Here is a 21,186-nt window from a genome sequence, read left to right on the forward strand (position 1 = left end):
GCAGTAGTCAAGTTTTGGCACTTCATGGGCTTAAATTGCACACAAATGGAGACAACTTTATCATCTAAAAATATTTTTTGAACAGAAGTAAGAAAGAAATCTTTAATAGTATATTGACCAAGCAAATTGTTCCCTGTGTTTGGTTGGCCTATGAGAAAAGGATTGATTCTTGATTATGAACATGGATAACAACAACAACAAAATGTGTAGCATTTTAAGATGTATTTTGTTTTAATGAACTTGATGCCCATCACAAGTGATAAAAGATACTGTCAGCTTAAATGCCAGTGCTTCTGAAAAGTCACGTAACATTATCCCAAAAGCCCACTTATCGAAACACAAATAAACCTTTGTGATTTTGTTTGCATTTGAAATAGTCTGCATTAGGAAAACATTTTGTTTGCTAACTTTGGGGGTTCATCGGGAAGAGTCTAGCATTAAAAATACAAAATATATTCAACTGAAAACAAAGACTCAGATTTTAACCTTGAAATTATGGCATCACGGAATTGCTGTTTCTTGACTTCTCCAAATTGTGTGTGGTGGAAACTAACCAAGCTGACTGAAGGGTGCCAGCCCCTGCTCTGGCACCAGAGTTACAAACCAGTAACATAATCACATTATGGCAATTCCTGAGCGTGATTCACTACAGGGCTACTACCATCAATCCAAGTTTTATTTGCCCCGCTTCGATCAGTGTATCCTTGGTGCCAAGTAAGCTACAAATATCTAAGAATTAAGGGAGTAGCAGCATTCCAATATTTTCCCTCCTATTCCTGAACTGAACATTTTTCCCTGGGAGGTCTAACGATTTGCACCATGAGCGCCTACACTTTGACTGCTGCTCTGGAAATAGAGATTTCACAGATGTTCATTTTGCCTCCTGTAAATATCTGAAATTTAACAGCTCAGTGCCAAAACCTACTTGAGTTTGCCTGCAACAAAATCAACAAGAAATACAGTAAATGATAAAATTGGAACCCAGTACTATTTCTGTGTGTTTCTCAGTAGGGCCTGAAAATCTCAGTCTTTGGCACAGTGTCATTTCTTTTTTTTTTTTTTTAACGGATCCCTCCCCCAAACAGTCACAAAAGCTTCATAAATAGATGAGCATGTTCAATCTCTTACAGCTCCACAAAATACACTTTACTAGAAAATCCCCATATCATTTTGATCGCTAGCTAATGTATAGTACAAGTTACTGCTAATACAGTAATTTGTCAAAGCCTTTCTCAGTGGTAATGCCTTAAGTGTATTTCTATTTCAGTCAGCTCACCTGAAGTGATATTGAATGAAAAAAATGCAAGAAGTGCAAAGACAGTTTGGAGACAGTCTTCAAGGTAGCAGTAATTACACCACTTTTAAAGTTTGCATTTGTGATGAAACACTGAATTCTCACTTGACCTAAGAGATATGCCAAAGTGGAGAGAAATCAGTGGACTTTCAACAAGTCTGTCCAACTCTGTTCTGGTACAACCTACCAGAAAATATTTCCTTTCATTTGACATGTTTTTTCCTTGGCAACAAAAATTAGAAATTCTCAGATATACTGTAATTCATATGTAATGCGAACTGAATCATTAACAGCCTACCGCATGCTCTGGAGAAGGGGTTGTTACCTTTGCTACATTTACGGTGCCTCACACAAAGGGTTGGTTCATACTGTGCACATGTACTTAATACTACTAGCTGCTACGTGTAATATTACTCCTAACAGAACAACACTAAAATGAGGGATGACTCTGTAACGGAGGTTCCTCTTTGTAGACAGCATTAGATGAGTATCTTAGTAATACACTAGGTTTCTATGTCCTGGAGCCTGACTTTGCTGCAATAGACCTATTTGAATAGAACTACGAGGACTAACTGCAGTATCAGTTGAGTAAGACTGCTCATGGAGAGCTGTGTTTCTGAAAATTACCTCTCGCTTCACAGGCATAAAAAAACAACATTTCATTATAAAAAATTTAACATCATCTCTGGGAACATCTGACAACTGACCCACCATTTGCAGATTTGAAAGAGCTTTTCTAAATAAGACATAAATTATGTATAGCTTCACATAAAAATGCTACATGGTAGACCTGGACATGAGCAAAAATTAAAACAAACAGATGTGGATTTAAACATCCAAGAGGTCCAGATGGAATAGGTTTTACTGCTATAAATACCAGTGCCATTTAAAAATGCAAATCCAGTCCTAGGTTTATTTTCTTTTTTTTTTCCCCTCACTTCCTTTGGATATTTGGATCAAACCTTCTGTTTCACGCTTCTGATTGTTAAAATTTGCACGGATTAAGGTGGTTGCAGAGTATGTTCTGGACCTAATACATAAAACCCATTGGGGACATGTGCATCTCTACCTTCCCTGATCAGCTATTATAAATAAAACAAACCTTATCCAGGGCAGGATAATTCAATAATGTCATTCAAAATCAACTACATTTAATAGTTTTATTACGGCTCCAACTGCCCTAATGCTTCAAAAGGAACACATAAGAATCTCTTTTAGTCCTAGCTAGTATTCATCCAGACTTTTCAGTGATTTTAAGAAACAAAAGTTCACTAATGGTAATAAAATTATTGTAAGTTCTGACCAACTCAACAGAAAAAAAGAACCTTGTGAAGATGGGAGACATTTTGGATAACACCTAGGGACTTTCCATGTTCCAAGGAAAGCAAAAGTTAGGGGCTTTGCCTTCGTGTTTCCCATGCTCACATTCCAGGTCTGAACAGCTAAATTTGCTGGGAGAAGAGGAGAAATGGAACCAATTTACATAATATTTTAAGAGACAGAAAAAGATTTCAGGTGTTAGACTGTTTCTTTATAAAATGGTTTTCTTTGTACTAATGCTGAAAATGTTAGTATGCTGTTTCAGTAGTAATACAGAATGAAGGAGGATAATACAGACCAAATACGTATAACAGCTATGATAGCAAGCCCTTTTTTAATTTGGGAGTGATTTATTTTACATGGCTCATCCATGAACAGATCAACAATAGATGAAAAACGTGTAAACATTTATAACAATAACTAAAGCCTGTGTTAATATAAGTTAAAAAGAAATGAGAATAATTGGAAGAGATGAAGATGGTTTCTGCATTTTATGTAACACAAAACATTTCTAAATGAAGCAACTCTTTCCCAGTACAATATCCCTGGAACAAATCTGTTCAGATGAAAGCATCGCACAAAGTCTGAAAAGTGACAGAAACCTTGGAATGACTTCTAGATGTTGCTTCAGTACCAAAAGACCTCTTTGGGAAAAGAGGTTGGATGTTTATGAAGAGTTACAGAAGTTAGATTTTTGGAAGGACTCCAAAAGGGAGAGCCAAATGCTCAAAGGTTGAGTAAAGAAAAAAAACTCTTAACATTTACCAAAGCATAAAAACCTTCATAATCTCTCTGCAAAAGGAGAAATATTAATTTTATATGGGAAAAAAACTTTGGCTAATATATACTGTCAAAATGTCATTATATTCCGCTGTATTTCAATAGTATATGTTAGCCAAGCATGTGCTCAGAGTTTTCTTTAGGCCACTTCTTACAAGCTTCGAAGTGTTGTTACGATGATCATGATTTTAAACAGCTTCCTGTTAGATTGCTTATTAAAAACATCCTTCAGGATGAGACACCTGAGCCTAGAAAGATAAAGCTGATAGAGAAGTTATAAACACGTACCATGCAACATCTCTAGATAGCGCTACTCCTTGTCTGGCAGTTTATCTACAGAACAGTACTGCCCTATCTTAATTCTTCCATGGCATTAAAAAGAGGGGAGAAAAAAAAAAAAAGGTGAACATCACACTGCTTCACTGCTTGCCTGGATCTTTAATCATTTAATTAAAGAGAGTTCCTAACATTTTTGATTTTCTATTCACTTTGAACAAATGCAGTAATTGCTGAGGAAAACACACTTGATCCCTCCGTACAGGTAGGAGAAGAATGCAAATGGCGGAGCGAAGCAATTAATGGGGAGCTTCAAGACAGGATTATTGTCTTGACTCAGTAAAGAAAAAATATTTTGGAAAAATGTGAATATGATATTAAAATGGAAACCTTTAATATTATTCAGATAATTACACATTTGGGGAAATGATTAATAGTACAAAATACAAAATAAGCATTAAAGTTCTATTATTTAATGCTCTAAGAATACCAAATTGTTAAGGCTATGTTTGAACAAAAATAATCCCGACGGTGGCATAAGTATCTCCCAAACGAGGTATGACTACCATAAAACTTGTCACATTATAAAAGAAAATCTGTACAGCCAAGCAGCTACACAGACTACTGAAGATGTTGCCATTTTGCAGCTCCGCAGCTGTTTCTCTAGATGCAGCAGCGGCTCCGCCGTGGAGTGGAGCAAGCGCTGCCTCATCTCCTGAAGCGCCACAATGCCTGCGGCGCTCAGGTCTTGCTCAGTCCCAGATCTGTCAGGGAGATCTAAATAAGGGTTTTCCCTCTTCTCAACTGTCCCTTTCTCCCAGCTACCTAATGAATTAATTTTCTGCTCACCTAATCACACCCTTACCTATGAATCATCTCGAGATGACACGCTCTCGACAGCCTGCTGACATGCTGTACCTTGGATCCCGCAGTGGCTCTGCTGCTCAACATGACTAACATCATCCATCTTGGCTTCTCGCTCTGCACAATGAGATGTGCCCTGCGAACATCATATTCAGCTCTAACCAGGTTGAGGTAAATTATCAGTTAGTGCATTTCACACATGACTCCCATTATATCCCACAGACACAGTATAAGCAGCTGCCTAGCAACTGCAGCAAACACGTACCCTGCAGGTATTTGCCCATCTAAAGGAAGTGCTATTTTATGAACTTCCAGAAAAAAAAAATCTATCTATATATATTTTATATATATAAACACTCTGCTACTGCCAGGTGCAATTATGGTGCCTAATGGTCCTTAAGATTTATTTTTAGACCTTTACCAGGCTGGGGTTCTGATTCTGCAGTTTCTCCCTTGCAAACCTCCCACTTCAATAATTTTAGCACCAAGAAAAAAAATATTTTTCCAAGCTGAGAAATATCTGCACAATAAAAACTAACCATTTATACAAAAATTATAGTCATGTCACAAGCTAGAAATCCATTTTTTATGGGGAATGAAACTGCTAACATGCTGACAAGAGTGGAGATGCCGGATTTATTTCACGGAATAGCAAAAAAACTTTTTGGTTGGATTTCATTCACAAACTGAGTGGGACAGCAGATAATTTCGAAGGACTAAAAGCTTTTAGGTGAACTGTTGCTTCTTATGCTGCCTGAACTTAGTTAATACCCAGATGGGTAGAATAAGAAAATAACTTATTGGCCAAAGCTGCTATATAATTACAAAGTTAATTGCCAAGTGTGAGTGTGTTGGGAGGGGGGAAAATTTTGTTGTTGCTGGGTGGGGTTTTTTTTGCCTTTTTTTTTTTTTTTTAAATAGAGTACAGGGATCACAACCTGCGAAAACCAAATGATTATGACACCGCTCATGCTGTGGCTGGAATTGCATTAGTGAACACTGAACAACACTAATAATTTAATCAAGACACTGGAAAAACAATCCCCTACCAAATCACAAAATCATCTATCTGCTCATTAAATGCGGAGGTTAATTTTTGACTTCTTCCAGAAAAGAATGTTCCAAAACTGAGTAGAATTAATAACAGCAAAGACAGCCGTCAGGTGACTTTATTAATTACAGCCTCATTCTCTCTAATTCTTTCTTCTGAACAGCAAATATTTTAAGGAACATTAGAGAAACAGTTCTTTTCCAAATGACATTCATTAATATTTCTCTGTATAATACTGGTACCCATGGAAGCAGTGGGTGCTAAAGAAATCTTAATTAACATGGTACAGACAGTCCTGCTCCCAGAAGTGTTGGCTTCTGCTTTAACGTAAAAATGACAAGATCCTTAAAAATTGACATACTTGACATCAGTTTCAATGAGAAGACAACAACCCAATTCAGGTGTTGCAGCCACTTGTACACAGTACTGGTTTCTCCAGTGGGTAAATTAGCACACAAGGAGCTTTGTGATGCTGCGATTATACTGCTTTAGTGCATGAGTCATTAGGGTGTCTTTGCACTGCACCCGAAGCAGAAATAAAAGCACCGCCAGTCTCACTGGTGGACAACTTTAAATCAAGCCTGAAAGCACATTTTTACACACACATAACAATGTGTGTACTTTAAGTGAAGGCGGAAACTTAGTAAAAAAAAAAAATAATAAAGCATGTGTGTAAGTTGACTCAGTGCATATTGATACTCAATTTTTAAAAAAGTCAAAGCACATGAGCACAGAGGAGCTTAGTTTCAGTTGTTCCTGCTTATGCTTTGTTTTGGGAATAAAAGTGTTTTACAGGTGTCAACACTTGCCACCACTAACAAATCCAACTGAAAAAACACTACCACAAACCTTTAAAAACACTTTTTATGCAAGGCTATTTTTTCAGAAGACATGTAGCCTAGACACTCATGTTCTTAAAATTACTAATCTTTTCTAACCAGTTTTCTTCTTTACTTTATATCATGCTGTGAAACATACAGGCTGCTTTTGCAAATGGTCTAAAAATAGGCAGCATGCATGCAGTCCTATCAGTTCAGGAGAGAAATCCAATGAAGACTTAGGAGCAAAAAAAATAGGATCTACATAATCTTCCGTGGGCACGCAGCCTTGCAGATGGTCAGGAGAGGAATTCCAGTAGGGAAGAGAAAACAGAGTGTATTAGCCAGAGATGGTAGCAATTCAAAGGGCAAACAGCAGAGCAGATTCTTCCTCTCACTTTAGCGGGTCTGTCCATCTTCACAAATCTCACAAGGCTCTAGAGAGAATGGAACTTTTCACTAGAGCAAGAAAAGACAAACTCAGTAGCATCTCTGTTGACTGTCATCTCTTTGATACCCTTTTGCATGATTCTTTCAACCCTAGTTCAGTGAATCTGCCTCTGAAAATGAAAATTGACACAAAAATTTAAGCATTAAGTTTTTAATGATCTCATCAAGTGGTCCTGGAGACCACGTGACTTTGCAGGCATATGCTTCCTTGCAAGTCATACAGAAGACAAAAGCAAGGAGGAAGGCAGCATGCCTCAAAGTATCTTTGAACAGCTCATAGCTAGGAGATTGCTAAGGACATGCCAAATTCCTGAGCCAAAGTAATCATCTTCAGTGTCACCAGTAACTATCTAGAATGAAAAAAAAGGCATTTCCATTAAAGCCACGTATTCATCCCTTATGTATTGGAAAAAACATTAGAATTCAGGCTGCATTTCCGCAGGAGGTGTTCGATATGTAGCTGGTTTGGTACTGTGACTGCACGCTTAATGCGAAGCTTTATTAGTAGCAGCAGTAGTATAGTCTTTAGTTCAGTGATATTCTCATTTCATGAACGAAGATCCTATTGACTTTTCTGGAAGCTTTATGTACTTTATACCTGCAGGGTCAGGTTTTCTGTGTATATTTTAATGACTTAATAAAAAAAAGAACAATTTTAATACTCAAGTATGATAGAGCGAGAGAAGAAAGTCGCTTTCTTTTTAAGCTAATAGCAGACAAAAACAAAAAAAAGACAACTAAATTGCACCTTTTTATATAGTTGTCTTTAGGCTCCATAAGGGTATTTATTCACAACAGGAACCGGGTCACACTTAGTCCCCAAATGACAGGAGTTGTGTATTTGAAGGGAAGAAAGCACCATATATGTATGACACACCTTGCTATGTATGAAAACTTGGTTGTATAAGAGGAGGAAAGAGAGGAGGAAAGGAGAAGAAAGAGGAAAAGAGTTTTCCTTAGTTTACAATCTCTCCTAGCCAAAAAAAAAAAAAAAACACCACAACTTCCTGGGAATGCTGTTCCTTCCAACTAGTCTCAAACACAGCATGCCATTTTTTTGTGTCGTTCCCCCCTCCTTCTTTGATATCATTTCTGGTGCCTGTTGGACGTACGTGCAAAATTGCCATTAACACTAGTGAAGTTACCTGTTTGAAGCCCTAAATGAAGAAGACCCTTCTACGTGACTACTGGGAAACTCTTTCTCCCCCAACCTCCCCCCTTCTCTTTGGGATCATTTTCAGAAGAGTATGATGCCATGAGCATAAATTCCTTCCTCCAAAAACTTGAATCTGCTCTGAAACACTTCAATGCATTTAAGTGCTGTGGTGTAGTGAAACACTACAGTGCATTTATTAGTTGTGCTGGCAACTTACACTTATTGCCCAAACTTGCAAAGTTTTCACAGCTTTCTCTCTTAACATTTCCAGAACAGGTACAGTATCAAAACTGACTAAGGTGATCCTGACAGCAAACAAACCCCATGAAAGCAAACTCCTAGCACAGAGAGTCTCCCGATAAGCCTAATGGCTGCGATAACTGAGAAAAAGGCAACTATTAATCTTTGCAAAGCTGTTCAGGGGGTAAAAGGGATCTGCTGAATTCACTGAAAATATATTACTATATATGAATATATATTACATCTACACACACTTAATATAACTGTCTAAATACTGAGAACTGGATACACTGAAATTCCATAAGTCTCAACTTCTCACTGTAACAGAAGAAGGTAGAGAACTCGGGGCTGACTGAAACTTAACTGAGGTCTGAGAGGTCATTTTTACTTACCCTTGCAGGTTTAGCTAAGAATTTCAATGTGAAAATTGATCAGAAATGGGATGATCATTAAATCTGCTCTTTTTCCTATTATTTCCATCTACATCCATATATGTTAGCCTGCCTCATATATTTGTTAGTATCAGATACGTTATTTCATTCTTACGGCTCTGTTGATTGTAAAAGTTCCCTGCTTTGAATTTATTTATGCAGAATAACAACAGTGACAGCCTGTTTGAAGGATAACTCTGGAGAGCCACAGTTGAGCTGCTTCTGTAGAGGTGGGTTGAGGTTATTGTAACAGTTCATTACCACAAACCAATATATCTTCAGATAGAGGCAGTATTAACTTGTAATACTCCTTGCTACATTGGTAGCAACTTTCCCATGTATAACCATGGGAAGTGATTAAATTGCTTTACATGAAATATTAGTGCCATGTTTCATAGGGAACACCTCCTGAATTTTTACTACAAGACAGAGTAAGAAAATCTATTTATCTTTAAGCATGTCACTCATGTCATTGGAAAATGTCCATCCTAACATAGTAAAAAACATTTCTCTAGTTGCAAGTCCTCAATTCAAACACCCTGGGGTTCATTACCCATTTTTCTAAATCCTACCGTCATCTCCATTTCCTTCTCATCATTTTTCTTAACTTCACCTATCAGAATTGTTCCACTATAAATCCTTCTGGATGGAAAAGAAAAATCACTTGTATATTATTGTCCCATGAGGTAACCTGCTACTGCAGCTTTTTTTTTTTTTTTTAATGTAATATTAACTATATCCCTGTGTAGCTAACGATATACCAAAAGAAACTAAGACTGGAACATACTTAAGAGTTCTGACTTTTTTATACATAAGTTGTGGTAAACAGTATTACAAAAGGTCAACATGGTTTAACACTGAAGAAATACAAAGTTCAAACATGGACTATTCTGTTTTTCGTCATGGAAATAGTCAAGTTATTATTACTGATGCTGTACCCTTCTCAGCACATCTGGCAATACATCATGCAGTCAGCTCTGAAATCCCTGCACCTCAGAATGGCATGTTCAAAACAATTCAGAATTCACAGGCAGTTCAAAAAAACAATGAATTAACAATTTAGGCATGCATACATACATACATGCATGCTGCATATTTAAAAGGCTCCTGCATAGGGAAAAAAGGAAACTAAAGTTCCTATCAGCATTTTTATCATCACTGTGGAAATACCAGCCCAGGGCCTCCGGTGCAGGAAGATCCCACTCGGCAGGAGAAGGAAGCCGCCACAGAGCCCCTTAACAACTACCCGTCATGTAGCGGGGAGGACTGGGGTAGTGCTGAGCAGCAGCACATTTGGTTCCCGCCCCCTGGCTGGGGCTCTGACAGGGCCCAAACCCCAGCACCCTTGAGCTTCAGTGGGCCAAGCAAACGCTTGAGGCTCCCATGCACGTGCCGGGGTCTGAGGGCCTCTGCGGCCCCGCAGAGCTCGGCGGCCTCTCCCGCTGCCCTGCAGCTGTGGGCAGCAGGTAGCTGGCACGCAGCGGCGCCGGAAGCCCTTCCGGCACAACCACCTGAGGCGGCTTTTCCTGGCAGCCTCTGCGTGGAGCAAACCTGCTGGTGTGCAGGGCAGGGAAGGGGGAGTTCAGGGAGCACCCAAGCTGCAGAACACGACTACAGAAAAGTAGGACTGCTAAAACCACTTGTAATGTAGCTAACCCTAGCTAGTATTAATCATTATACTTTTTATTCAAAGGATCAGGATTTAACATACGGGATAATAGGTGCTTATTCCTCTCTGTGCACATGTGCTACCTTTAAACATTAAACAGCTTTAAACATTAAAACCATGCAATGCAATACAGCTAACAGACCATGCTGTTAAATTTGTGGATAAAAATGACTTTCAAACAAGCACATGTTTTATAAATGTAACTTTGCCTCATCTGTATCGGGCAATAACTTCACAACAGCTTGCGCTTCAAAGATGTGCAGAGCATATTTTAAATATTCTGGTTGCACAGCTAATATCCAGTGTAATTGGAGCTGGTCTACAATCGTCTTGAGAAATACAGAATTGGTACCTTGCTAGAAAGAAGTGCATCACAGCGAGTGGGCACGGTGCATTTTCTCTGTAATACAGGCTAAGTTAGCTCCAAAATACAGGGTAGCAAGTTGTCAGTCAACTCCATTCAAACAGATGGTTTCGTATGGAAATTGGAGTAGGTCTGAGTCTTGCTTTCACTGGCAGCCGTACAAAGGCCTGGCTGGAATGTGCTTGGCTAGTTGTGGATGTCAGAAGTCCTGCTACAGGGCAGTCACCTCATCAAACTGCGTAAGAGTCAAACAAAAAGCACAGAGCAACTCAGCTGAGTGACCTCACAGAAAACGAGGACGTTTTAGGACATTTGCTGATAGCACCCAGCTACTGGGTGGTGAAGGGCTGAGAGCAGCAGAGCAGTACTAATTACAGCACCCTCTACTTTTCCCAAAGGGTTTTCACCAACGATGGGCACCTCAAGGAAACGGTGAAGCTCCCAAACCACCACCAGCATTCAGCTAAGTAACATCACCAGCACTAAGGTAATGAGGAAGCCAAAATGCCTGTATTCCATATTTATATGTTGTGCTTCTGATTAAGACTGATAAGTGTTAGAGTTGTGGGCTTTATTTCCTCAGAGTTTCTACAACTTTAGCTAGACACAGTCACATGTAAGCATCCATCAGTGCTTATGTATGTTTACAGAGCTGTAGAGAAGTTTTTCTTTCCCAGAGCTTTCACATTGTAAAACGGCTGACCTCAGCTGTGACAAATTAATAAGTATGTGGCTTCCTAAGACTCCATGGTTTTCATAGCATAATGTAACTCAATATATGACAGGAGTATGGTCTGGCACAGGCTCCCATGCCCTCTAAGCACCTGCAATCCCATGACAGCCTGCCCAGATGACAAGGAGGATTGCTGCTTGACCAGCAACGGCCAGATGACAGAATCAAAAAACAGTGAAGAGGCAAGAGGCAGAAGCTGGAGGAAGTGTCTTACCTCCTGGTGGCTCTTTGCCCAAAGAGGGCAGACAAACCCCCGCAGAAGCCTCCTCGCCCACCTCCCTGCTGTACGAGCTGCCTGACCCACAGCATCGTGCACAGTCATTAACACTGCACTGACTTCATAACTTGTCTTGCCAGCCACTTTTGTCATGATCATTCTTGGGATTACAGTGCTGCCAAATCATGTCAAATGCTACAGAGTGATCTTACAATGCAAGGTGCACTACCCAATTTGTTTTACAGATCAGGTGATAGCAATACCAAAATTCTAAAGAGGAAGAATTATTGTTTCTTCTTTAGAAATATTAAACTTGAAGAAGCAAATCACAGGAATCATTTTAGCATGGAATTTTTCAAAGTTGGCTTTTTATGTTTGAAAATGGAGTTTGCAGCAGACAATAGTGTTACATTTCCTTGCAGGTGAGGATACTGCTGCATAAACACTACACAATTTCTAAAAGTTAGTTCTTAGTTTAACTTTGCTTCTTGATGGTTCCATGCAAAGTTCAGCTTTTTCAACTCCAATCCATCAAAAAAAAAATATCTAGAGGAGAAACATTCAGGTGAGAGATACACAGTATGGAGTTTTAACTGAACATGTGTTGAATTCTATTCCAAATTAGTTCTAACTTCATAAGTTAGACGCAATATGTGGATTTTTAAAAAAATGGCCCCAAAGTGGCATATTAGTGTGTTAGTATGTAGAAGTATGTAAACATGTGAAACACATTTAACATCATCCAAATTGCAAAAAATAGCACACTAGAGATTCCTAAATTCTATTCCAGACTTTTGGAATGTATTTCATTTCTGAAGTTCTTGATGTTTGATTTCAAACAGTAATCTGAAATCTGCACATGAAAGTTTCCAGTAAATAGCATAGAGGTAAATCCCACACAAGTACATGCACACTAGAGACATCAGATGCAGCCTGGTCCCATCTCCACTGACTTGGTGGAAAGCTTTCATCTGCAGCTTAAATCTTCTGTAAAAAGAAAGCCTGTAGTGTGATCACTTATGCTTTCCCATTTGAAACCTCTAGCCAGCCTTTAACAATATGTTTCATTGTTTCTTAGTTGATTCTGAGAAAATACAGTAGTGAACTACAGAAAACAAAATTTCTTCTAGAATTACATTTGGGATGAAATGCATTTTCTGAGACATTTTAACAAACACTTTATTATAATCAAAATTTGTCTGTCAGACATTTATGTCAAAAGAAAAACTAATGGGTTAACTCTAAAACATGTGAAACAATTATTCTGTGTGGAAAATCTTGGAAAGTTTGAAAGGTTTATATAGAATAAACTTTTATAGGACAATGCCATGAATATACTATTTTTACTCTTATAAGCTGCCTAACAGTCCAAACAGTTTCTTAATTGGGATATAAAGTGTCTGTCTAGAAAATGTACATAGAAGAAATTAAGTGATTTAGAATATTTTGTGGATGACTATATTAATGTAGCTTCTTTCACACATACCATCCTACCCACTGGAAAATATATATGTTCTTGGGAAAGACATTAAAGTTGAGCTGATGATTCTGGATTGTCCTATAAAAATGTTAGATTAATGATTCCCTGCATCTTAACACAGGAAGATATTGCCATAATTAAGGAATGCAAGCCAAGCCCCACATTATGTTAACAGCCTGTTTAAGGCTGCTGAGTATGTAAGTGGCCTTGTTCTCTCAGTACCTTCTAAACATAGGCACCTCAGATTCATCGGTTACCACTGCTGCGTCCTGTAAGCACCAAAAAGAGCTATACAGCCTGTGCACTAACGAGCGTTTATGTCCCTCCATGACATCCTTGCGGGCCATCATGAACTTGCCTTTCTGCACTAGACTGTAATCTCAAACTGTATCAGCTAAGAGAAGCTGCCCGTGACTTTGCAGCTGCTGCAGACAAGGACAACCTCGTGCTGTTTCTGAGGAGGGAGCACTAGGTGGGTTCAGGCTCAGCAGGCAGAAGTGCTGCACCAGAACCTTGCACTGCTTTTTTGTGGTGCCTAGAGGTTCTGGCAAGTAGCACCCATTAAACAGCTCAGGAACCTGACTGCAGAGCACGAGTTACTAAATTCAAGTAATGGAATATGTTAATTGAAAGCAGCTCTCTTGTTAAACTGAATTATAGTGGAAAACAAAATTCCTACTGCTGCAAACAACTAAGGCTGGTTTCACAACCTTTTAGATCCCGTATTTACACAGCAGAAGGGGAACTTATCAATGGATAGTAGAATAGCAGGGGCATCTAAAGGATTTGGAATATAATATTTTTAAGCTATATCTTTGAATTAAGAAAGCAATGGGATGACTACTAATACAGCTCCGGTGCTTCTGCCAAGTACTTTAGCACCAATAAATCAAGGAACAGAACAGCGCTTCAGGCTGCAGTTTGACAAGTGCATAAGCCAATTTAACTGCTGCCTATCAGCATCTTCCTCTCCCCGCGCATCTACCTTCATGGTTCTGTCCCGCCCATGAATCAGCCTTCCAAGATCCTTTCCAGAGCAGTTTCAAGGTGTCAGGAGCCATATTTATTTGGTTTTGTGTGTGTGTGACCGGGGATGTGGTGGGGAGGAGTGCTCTTGGCCAGCTGCATGTGCTAGAGGGCTCTGCGAAGGCTCTGCTGGGTGTTAGTGCTGGCGCAGTGCAGGAATTGGATCTTGGGCCTGGGAAGAGGGAAAAATGTCAGGACCATTGCAGATAGCAGTTGGAGTCACTTATGCTGCTGTGAAAACATATTTATTACTAAGTAATACCAAGTAATAATGCAGCACACTAATCATAAATTTCTAATATTTCTTTAAACATCACCCTCAATGCTGTTTGCAGTGCAGCAGCTCTAAGTGACATGCTCTGAATATCAAACGAGTAGTAGCCTGCTTTTGAAGGAGGCACATGAAGAAACCTTTATAGATGGTGGGCTTGCAGGCTGACCTCTAATAAAACCAGTGAAGGTGTGTGTTTGTGGGGGGGAAGCTATGCATACTACTTCCATGTTGCTGCGAAATGCTGTTCACAGATGAAAGGTAATTAATTAGATGGTATTGGAGTTAAGACTGATGTACAGTGAATCAGTAGAGAGGCTGGGAAAGGATTAAAGTTATTTGAGTAAACATCACTTCACATTCCCATGTTTTTAAAAGCTTTTTGGTATTAACTAGGCATATTTTTAGCAGCAATCAATGTGGTTCAAATGTCATATACTGCATTCTCACTTCCCCATGCAGTGCAGTTGGATTAAGTATTATGAATGACATATTTCAGCATTTTCTCCCCTTTTATTTGTTGAGATTTCTTGAGAAATCCTTAAGCTGTTATTCTTCTGAGCTGATTTTTGCTGAGATAAAAAAAATAAAATAAACCTTGATTTTTACGTTCAAGACCTCTGAACACTTTAACTGATTTGCCATAACACTTCTCTCACTCTCAGCCATGAGATGACACATGAAAAAACGCAGAAGGAACAATACTGTTGGAAAAATAGAATAAAGACCAGAAGGTCCCCTGTAGCGCAGAATTCATGCCATGCTGATGGCAAGGAACTCGAGAAGCACCTTATAAAACTCAGACTAAACCGAAAGATGACAAATGAGCTTCAGTGCAGATAGATACAGGCTAATGCATTCAAGAAAGAATACGTAATACATACACCATGCTGACAGCAAGGGAATCTAGAAACGCTATCGACAGGTCATTACAATTATCAGTTTGATGTTCAGTGGCAACCAAACGCAGCAGAACCTTGGGCACCATCAAGAAGGGCACTGAGAGCAAAGCGGAGAAGTGCAGACAACCCTGGTGCAGGCCCTGTGTGAAAGTCTCAGCATGGTGTCTCAAGAAGTACAGATGGGAGTCAGAGAAGGCTAAATCAGCTGATGAGGAAGATGGAGCACCTGCCTTAAGAAGGTGAACTAAAGGGTTTCTAAAGAGAGAAAAGAAGAAGAAGAAAAAAAAAAAGAAAAAGATAAGTTCTTGGACAAGAGACCCATATATGGGCTCTAAAAGCACCAGACAAGGATACACCTACCACCACTAACACACAAACGACGGATGCTAGGAAAGTACAAGAGGACAGACTGCAAAGAGCAGCTAGGCTTGTGTGCTCTCCCTACATAGCATCTTAGGACCGCTGTTGGACAGAGTCCTGGTCTGAAGTCCCCCTGGGCTGACCCAAAAGGGATTTTCTTCTGTTCTTGCAGCGTTGGCTCCTTCTGTTAAGCACATTAGTTCACATTACTGCTTCTCCTTTGCTATGAAGGATGTATTTAAAATTTAACCAACACTAACATTTAGTCTACCTTTTAGCATGTAACCTCCCATATTAAGCAGTAAACTAGTAGTGTATCTTAAAAAAAAAAAAGGCAGAAGGAAATATTTGAATTACTCTATCCAGTGTGACCCCCCACAAACCACAGATGTTTTTCCGTGGCAGGACCAGCTATTTAAGTGAAAATGTAGCTACCTGCTGAGAGACAGAAGAAACAAACATCAGCCCCTTAAACAGTGGAGCTGCGGAATAGCTCAAAAGGAGGCAAGGTTAAACATGTAAGTCATTCACATTGCATTTTTACTATGGCAAATCTAAAAAGGTCATAAAATATGAAACTTAGCAGTACTCAGATGGCAGTCTTGAAAAAACAAGCCTGCAAGTCATTTCATTTATAGTATCCCCACCCTTCCCTTTTAGTAAAACTATTTGTACTTGAAATCAGAGACACACTATAATTGAAATATTTTGAGGCAATTGATAACACAGAACATCTTCTGCAAAAGGAGAAGGAGTGCTGTGTACATTAAATACAGAAATTCTGCCTCTGCAGAATTAACAGATGGTTTCAGTTGCACAAGGTATTCTGCACTAACTTTGCTCTTATCATTAGCTCTCTATCTAGTAATTGGTAATTTGTTGTTATACAGAAGAGCAGAATGCATACTTCCTTCATAAATATATGTAGTCATATGCTATGTATATTAACTAATTCACACATTTTCCTTCTTCTGGAAATAAGAAAGTTCTGTTTTGATGAATAATGATTGCAAATATTTCTATCTTTCTCAATATTTTCGGAGACTGAACTAAGAGAACTGCAAAATTGGAATATAGGAAGGTCAAAAGAGAGGTGATGTTCCCCTCTTGCTGCACTGCACCTGCAGAGCATCCAAAAATCGTGTGTTTCATGGAGTGGGACAGGGAAAGGAGCATTCTTTTAGATGAGAGTCATAGTTCATTATCACACCTTGTGCAGGACTGTATGCGTGCTACCCCCAGGCAGGCTCAGAGGGCTCTCTCTGTCTTTTCCTTCTCCTGGAGGGACTCTAGGAAACCGCGCTCAGCCACCAGCCTCTCTACAGCCGGCCCAGCTCTGCTCACATTCACTGGCCTGCCAGGCTATCGGGCAAGCACAGAGCACCTTGTCCATCTGCACCTCTCCCCAGGTGCTCCACTGCAGAGCTGCGCCCTGCGTCTCAGGGGCCAAATTGTTCTATCCTGTTTAAGAGCAGCTTTTGTTAACTTCATTGGAAGGTGCTCCAAGGAGACCCGGGCGCTGGGGAGGAGCAGCCTCAGGGATCCTCGCCTGCCTGTGGCAGCGTTGCACGGCAGCAGGTACCGTCACTGTAGCTGCAAACATCGGAAACCTGCGAGTAACAGGCAGAGGGGAGACTTGGATGCGGAGGCTCTGGAATTCTGCAGAGCTTCCATACATCAGCATTTACGGTTGCCACGTTCACTGGAGCTTGTACGGACAGCTGCAAGACTCTGTGTTAACTGCAGTTCAAAACCAGCATTAGCTTTTCCAAAAGATTGTTTTACCTGATCTACATGATCTAATGCGTGTGAATGAGATGCAACATCCATTCATCTTTTCTGTGATCCTCTGGCAGCTCTTCAGTAGTTCAACTAAATGGACATATGGACTTATTTCTAAATGAGAACGGCGGTTGTTTTCCCTAGCTGAATCCAGATAAATAATTTTCCTACTACTTGTAGCACATCACCCATATTTTAGTGTTACAATATCCATCTTTTTTAGGCAATTAAATAGGCAGCAGGTTGGAGAACACAACTTGTTTAATTGACTGCTTCAGTTCCAATTTCATCTTATTACATATATTAATATTCCCTGGAAAAAATATAACTACAAAAACTGCTGAGGAAAATATCAGGTATTTTGTTATTCTTATGAGTATCCTTTTAGTTGAGATGTTTACAGATGGACATTAGATACAAGACTACAAAAAGAAGTTAGCAGTTTTGAAACTTCACTTTTCTCCTCTAATTTTAGCTAGATAAGAGCATTATATAATGATAAATATGTAAGCATTAGTAAGTGCATATTTGATCAATATTTCTGAACAAGTAAAAAATTAATGAAGAATTGTGCAGTTCTAGGGATAGGATAGCCCTTACTCCAGAAAAAAAAAGTAATTACTTCTTCACAGGTATAGAAAAGGAGGAATTGCCATTGATTTTGGCACCCCTCTGAGAAAAAAAAATAAGTGGACTGACATATTTTGATATTTGGAAAACGTTTCCTATGAACTGTGAGGGAGAAAAAAAAAAGGCATGAAAAAAGACAGGTGATGTAGTAAGTTCAGAGGCATATGCTGTCTTGCAAGCAAATCTTCCTGAACAATAATCCCAGTGAAATGAGCATCACGAATAAAGACTACTCATATGAAGAAGCTTCTGTAGATTACATATCATAAACTGAATGCTTAGATTAAAATCTCATTTCACACATAAGGGGAAAAAAAAACAAAAAAAGAGAGTTCAGTTTTTTCAGGCTGTAGTCTCGGCAAAATATATATATCTTCCACAAAAAGCACATGCACACACACACAGGAAGAAAACCCCCAACTCTCTCTCCCAAGAAAGCATTTCAGGAAAACCCAGATGAGGCACGAGCCTGACTGGCACAAGGGAGCATCTTGGACACCGCGTCATGGCTGAGTACAACAGACTTGAATCAGGATTGCTCTGTGCCATAGGCACCTCAGTTAGCTTGAAATTCCCTAAGGGCATGGACTCCAGCAACTAAATGTTTCTGAAAAAATGGTTTGCCCATAAAGCACCTAGAATCAGTGATACAAAAGAAGCCAAAATTTCATTAGCCATTCATGTTCTGTAAATAAAGATAATCTGGGATAAGCATTCACGGAGAAGATAATATTAGCTTTTGTAAGTTATAAATTCCAGGTCTTGGATCTTTTTCTACTCAGCCATAAAAGTGGACTTCAGCTTTTCAAAGCAAAGGATGTATTTGTGATAATAGAGTCTATGCTGGCTGTGGATGTTACCTCCTATCACATGATTGTGAAGGATTCTGAAAGCATCATGTGATTAAAGACATCTTAATAACTAAAATATTGGAATTCTCTGCACCAAGAAGGACACAACCAGATCAATGCACTCCTGGAAAGTAGGGAAGCAAGATTGCAACTAGGAGGAAAAAACAACAAAAACAACAAAAAAGCTATTATCTTGATTCTTCCTGCAAACCACATTGAACAGTAATGTTTAAAATGCCCAGCTCATCATGTGCAAGACAATCATGAAACAACAATTATGTGGTTAATTTGGGATGCTTTATCCTGCTTCCTACTGAATCAATGTCAAAACTGTTCGTTTCCACGACTGCAGGATCAGGTCCAGCATTACAGACTCTTTGTAGCCTAACGACTGCTTGGGATATTTTATGATCAAGACCCCGAACACTTGTGTTAATGTCCATAAGCAGCATCCGTTTTCCTCTAAACTGGGTGGATGCAACAGTACCTCTAAGCTCCCCGACTGCGCCCTCAAATGACAGCCGGCAGGCGGGGAGACAGCGCCGGGATACGGGATGTCACCTTCGGGCTTGTGCGGCCGGGAGCCGGTCACGTTCCTGCCCCGCTCCGCGACAACTTTGCCTTGAACTTGCAGGGCGCGGACCCGCAACCACCCGCCCCGCGATAGCCCCGGCTCTGCCCGGGCGCCGAGGGACCCCGGCGGCCCCGGCTCTGCCCGGGCGGGGGGCGCCCGCGGCCCCGCGCCTTCCGCACCGGGGCACGGCCGCGCGCCGCACCGCGCTCCCCAGCCCCGGCCCCACCGGGAGGCGTCCGAGCCGCAGGCGGCTGAGATCGCGGGCGTCGCCGCCGCCCGAGCCCCCTGGGGCGACAGAAGGGGACGGGCAGAGCCGGCGCCGCCCCGCGCCTCGGACCCGGCTCCGCCGCAGCTCCGGGCGCCCCCCGCCCGGCGGCGGCACCAGCCGAAGTCGCCGTCGTGCGGGGCCGTATTCGGACCACGGCGGCAGCGGCACTGCCGAAGGGCACGACAAGGGGCGGCGGGCGCCGCGGCCGCCGCTGTCATCCCCGCCCGCCCGCAGCATCCCGCCCGCCCGCGCCGGTCCCGCTGCTGCGAGCGCGCACGCCGGCTGCAGCCGCCCGCCTCCCCGCGGCCGCTCCTTACCGGAGTCCGCGCTGGCCGCCCGCGCGTGCCTGGCCACCCGCCGCGCCGTACCGGGCTCCCGCTGCCGCCCGCCGCCCCGCAGCCGGCATCACTGCTCCGCCCGCCGCGCCCCCGCCAGCGCCCGCCCCACGGCAGCGAGCGCGGCCCCGCCGCCGCGAGCCCGCTCTGAGCGGCAGCCCCGCGAGCCTATCGTGGGCCGCGCCGCTGCGGAGAGGCGGGACGGGGGCATGCGTCGCAGCCAATGGGAGCTCGTCCTTGCGGCGGCGTTGTTTCCGGGAGGGGGCAGCTGCGGTGGGGGTGGCTGTGTGTGTGCGGGGCTGGGGGTGCTTGGTCGTGCGGAGCGCGCCGGGCCGAGCGCTGGGTCTTGTCGGGACTCGTTCCGGTCCCGGCTGCTGGCAGCGGCAGTGAGGTGGTGAGGCTGGTCTCCCTCGCCCTTGCTCAGCAGCTTCGGAGAACGGGAGTGGGGCTGCGGGCCGTTGTGTCGGGAGACAGACATGCGCCGCTGTCCGCCTGCCTTCGCGGTAGCGTGGAGTTGCCAAGCTGTCCGTCAGGCGCTTTGCTCAAAAAGCGGCGCCTCGAGGGCGTTTTTGTTGTTTATTTTTTTTAAGAGGGGTAGAGGTATCTTTTTCTGGGGGATCTCGGGCTGCCAAGGTGGCCGCCCCGAGGCCCGCAGGCAGCCCTGGAACTGCCGCCCGCCCTTCGCGGGGGGCAGCGCCGTTGCACGCAGCCAGCGGCGTCGTTAACGGCTGCAGCGGCCGCGGCGGCGCGAGGGGGCGCGCGGGCCCTGCGCCCCCGCCCCAGGCCGGCGTCGGAGGAGGCGGAGGAAGAGCCGGGGAGCAGCTCCAGCGCCTCCTGCAGCAGCGGTGGCACCCTTTCCTCTAGTGGGCCCATGTCTCTGGGTCACTTATTTTACTTTGTCTGTGTGGTACAGCCGCAGCTTTACCCAGGCAACAGTAATAAGACGGTATTTCTCTACAGGACGTGGTGTTTAGGACCCCAGCACAATGATGTAGTGCTCCAGTGAACGTAGTGATAAGCAACTGTTTGTATCTTCGTTACATC

General features: G+C 42.1%; 1 protein-coding gene across 1 annotated transcript in view; it reads right to left on the reverse strand.

Moving 5' to 3' along the window:
- B3GALT1 (beta-1,3-galactosyltransferase 1) overlaps positions 1-20,176 on the reverse strand; it is a 175,695-nt gene extending 155,519 nt beyond the window's left edge. Inside the window, exon 1 of the mRNA XM_088519491.1 lies at positions 20,125-20,176. The gene's annotated coding sequence lies outside the window, so the exon portion shown is untranslated. The remainder of the gene's footprint in view (positions 1-20,124) is intronic.
- Positions 20,177-21,186: the final 1,010 nt, after the last annotated feature.

Source organism: Tinamus guttatus, unplaced genomic scaffold, assembly GCF_059628265.1.
Source record: "Tinamus guttatus ecotype Peru unplaced genomic scaffold, ASM5962826v1 Tinamus_guttatus_pri_ptg000060l, whole genome shotgun sequence".
Lineage (NCBI taxonomy): Eukaryota > Metazoa > Chordata > Aves > Tinamiformes > Tinamidae > Tinamus > Tinamus guttatus.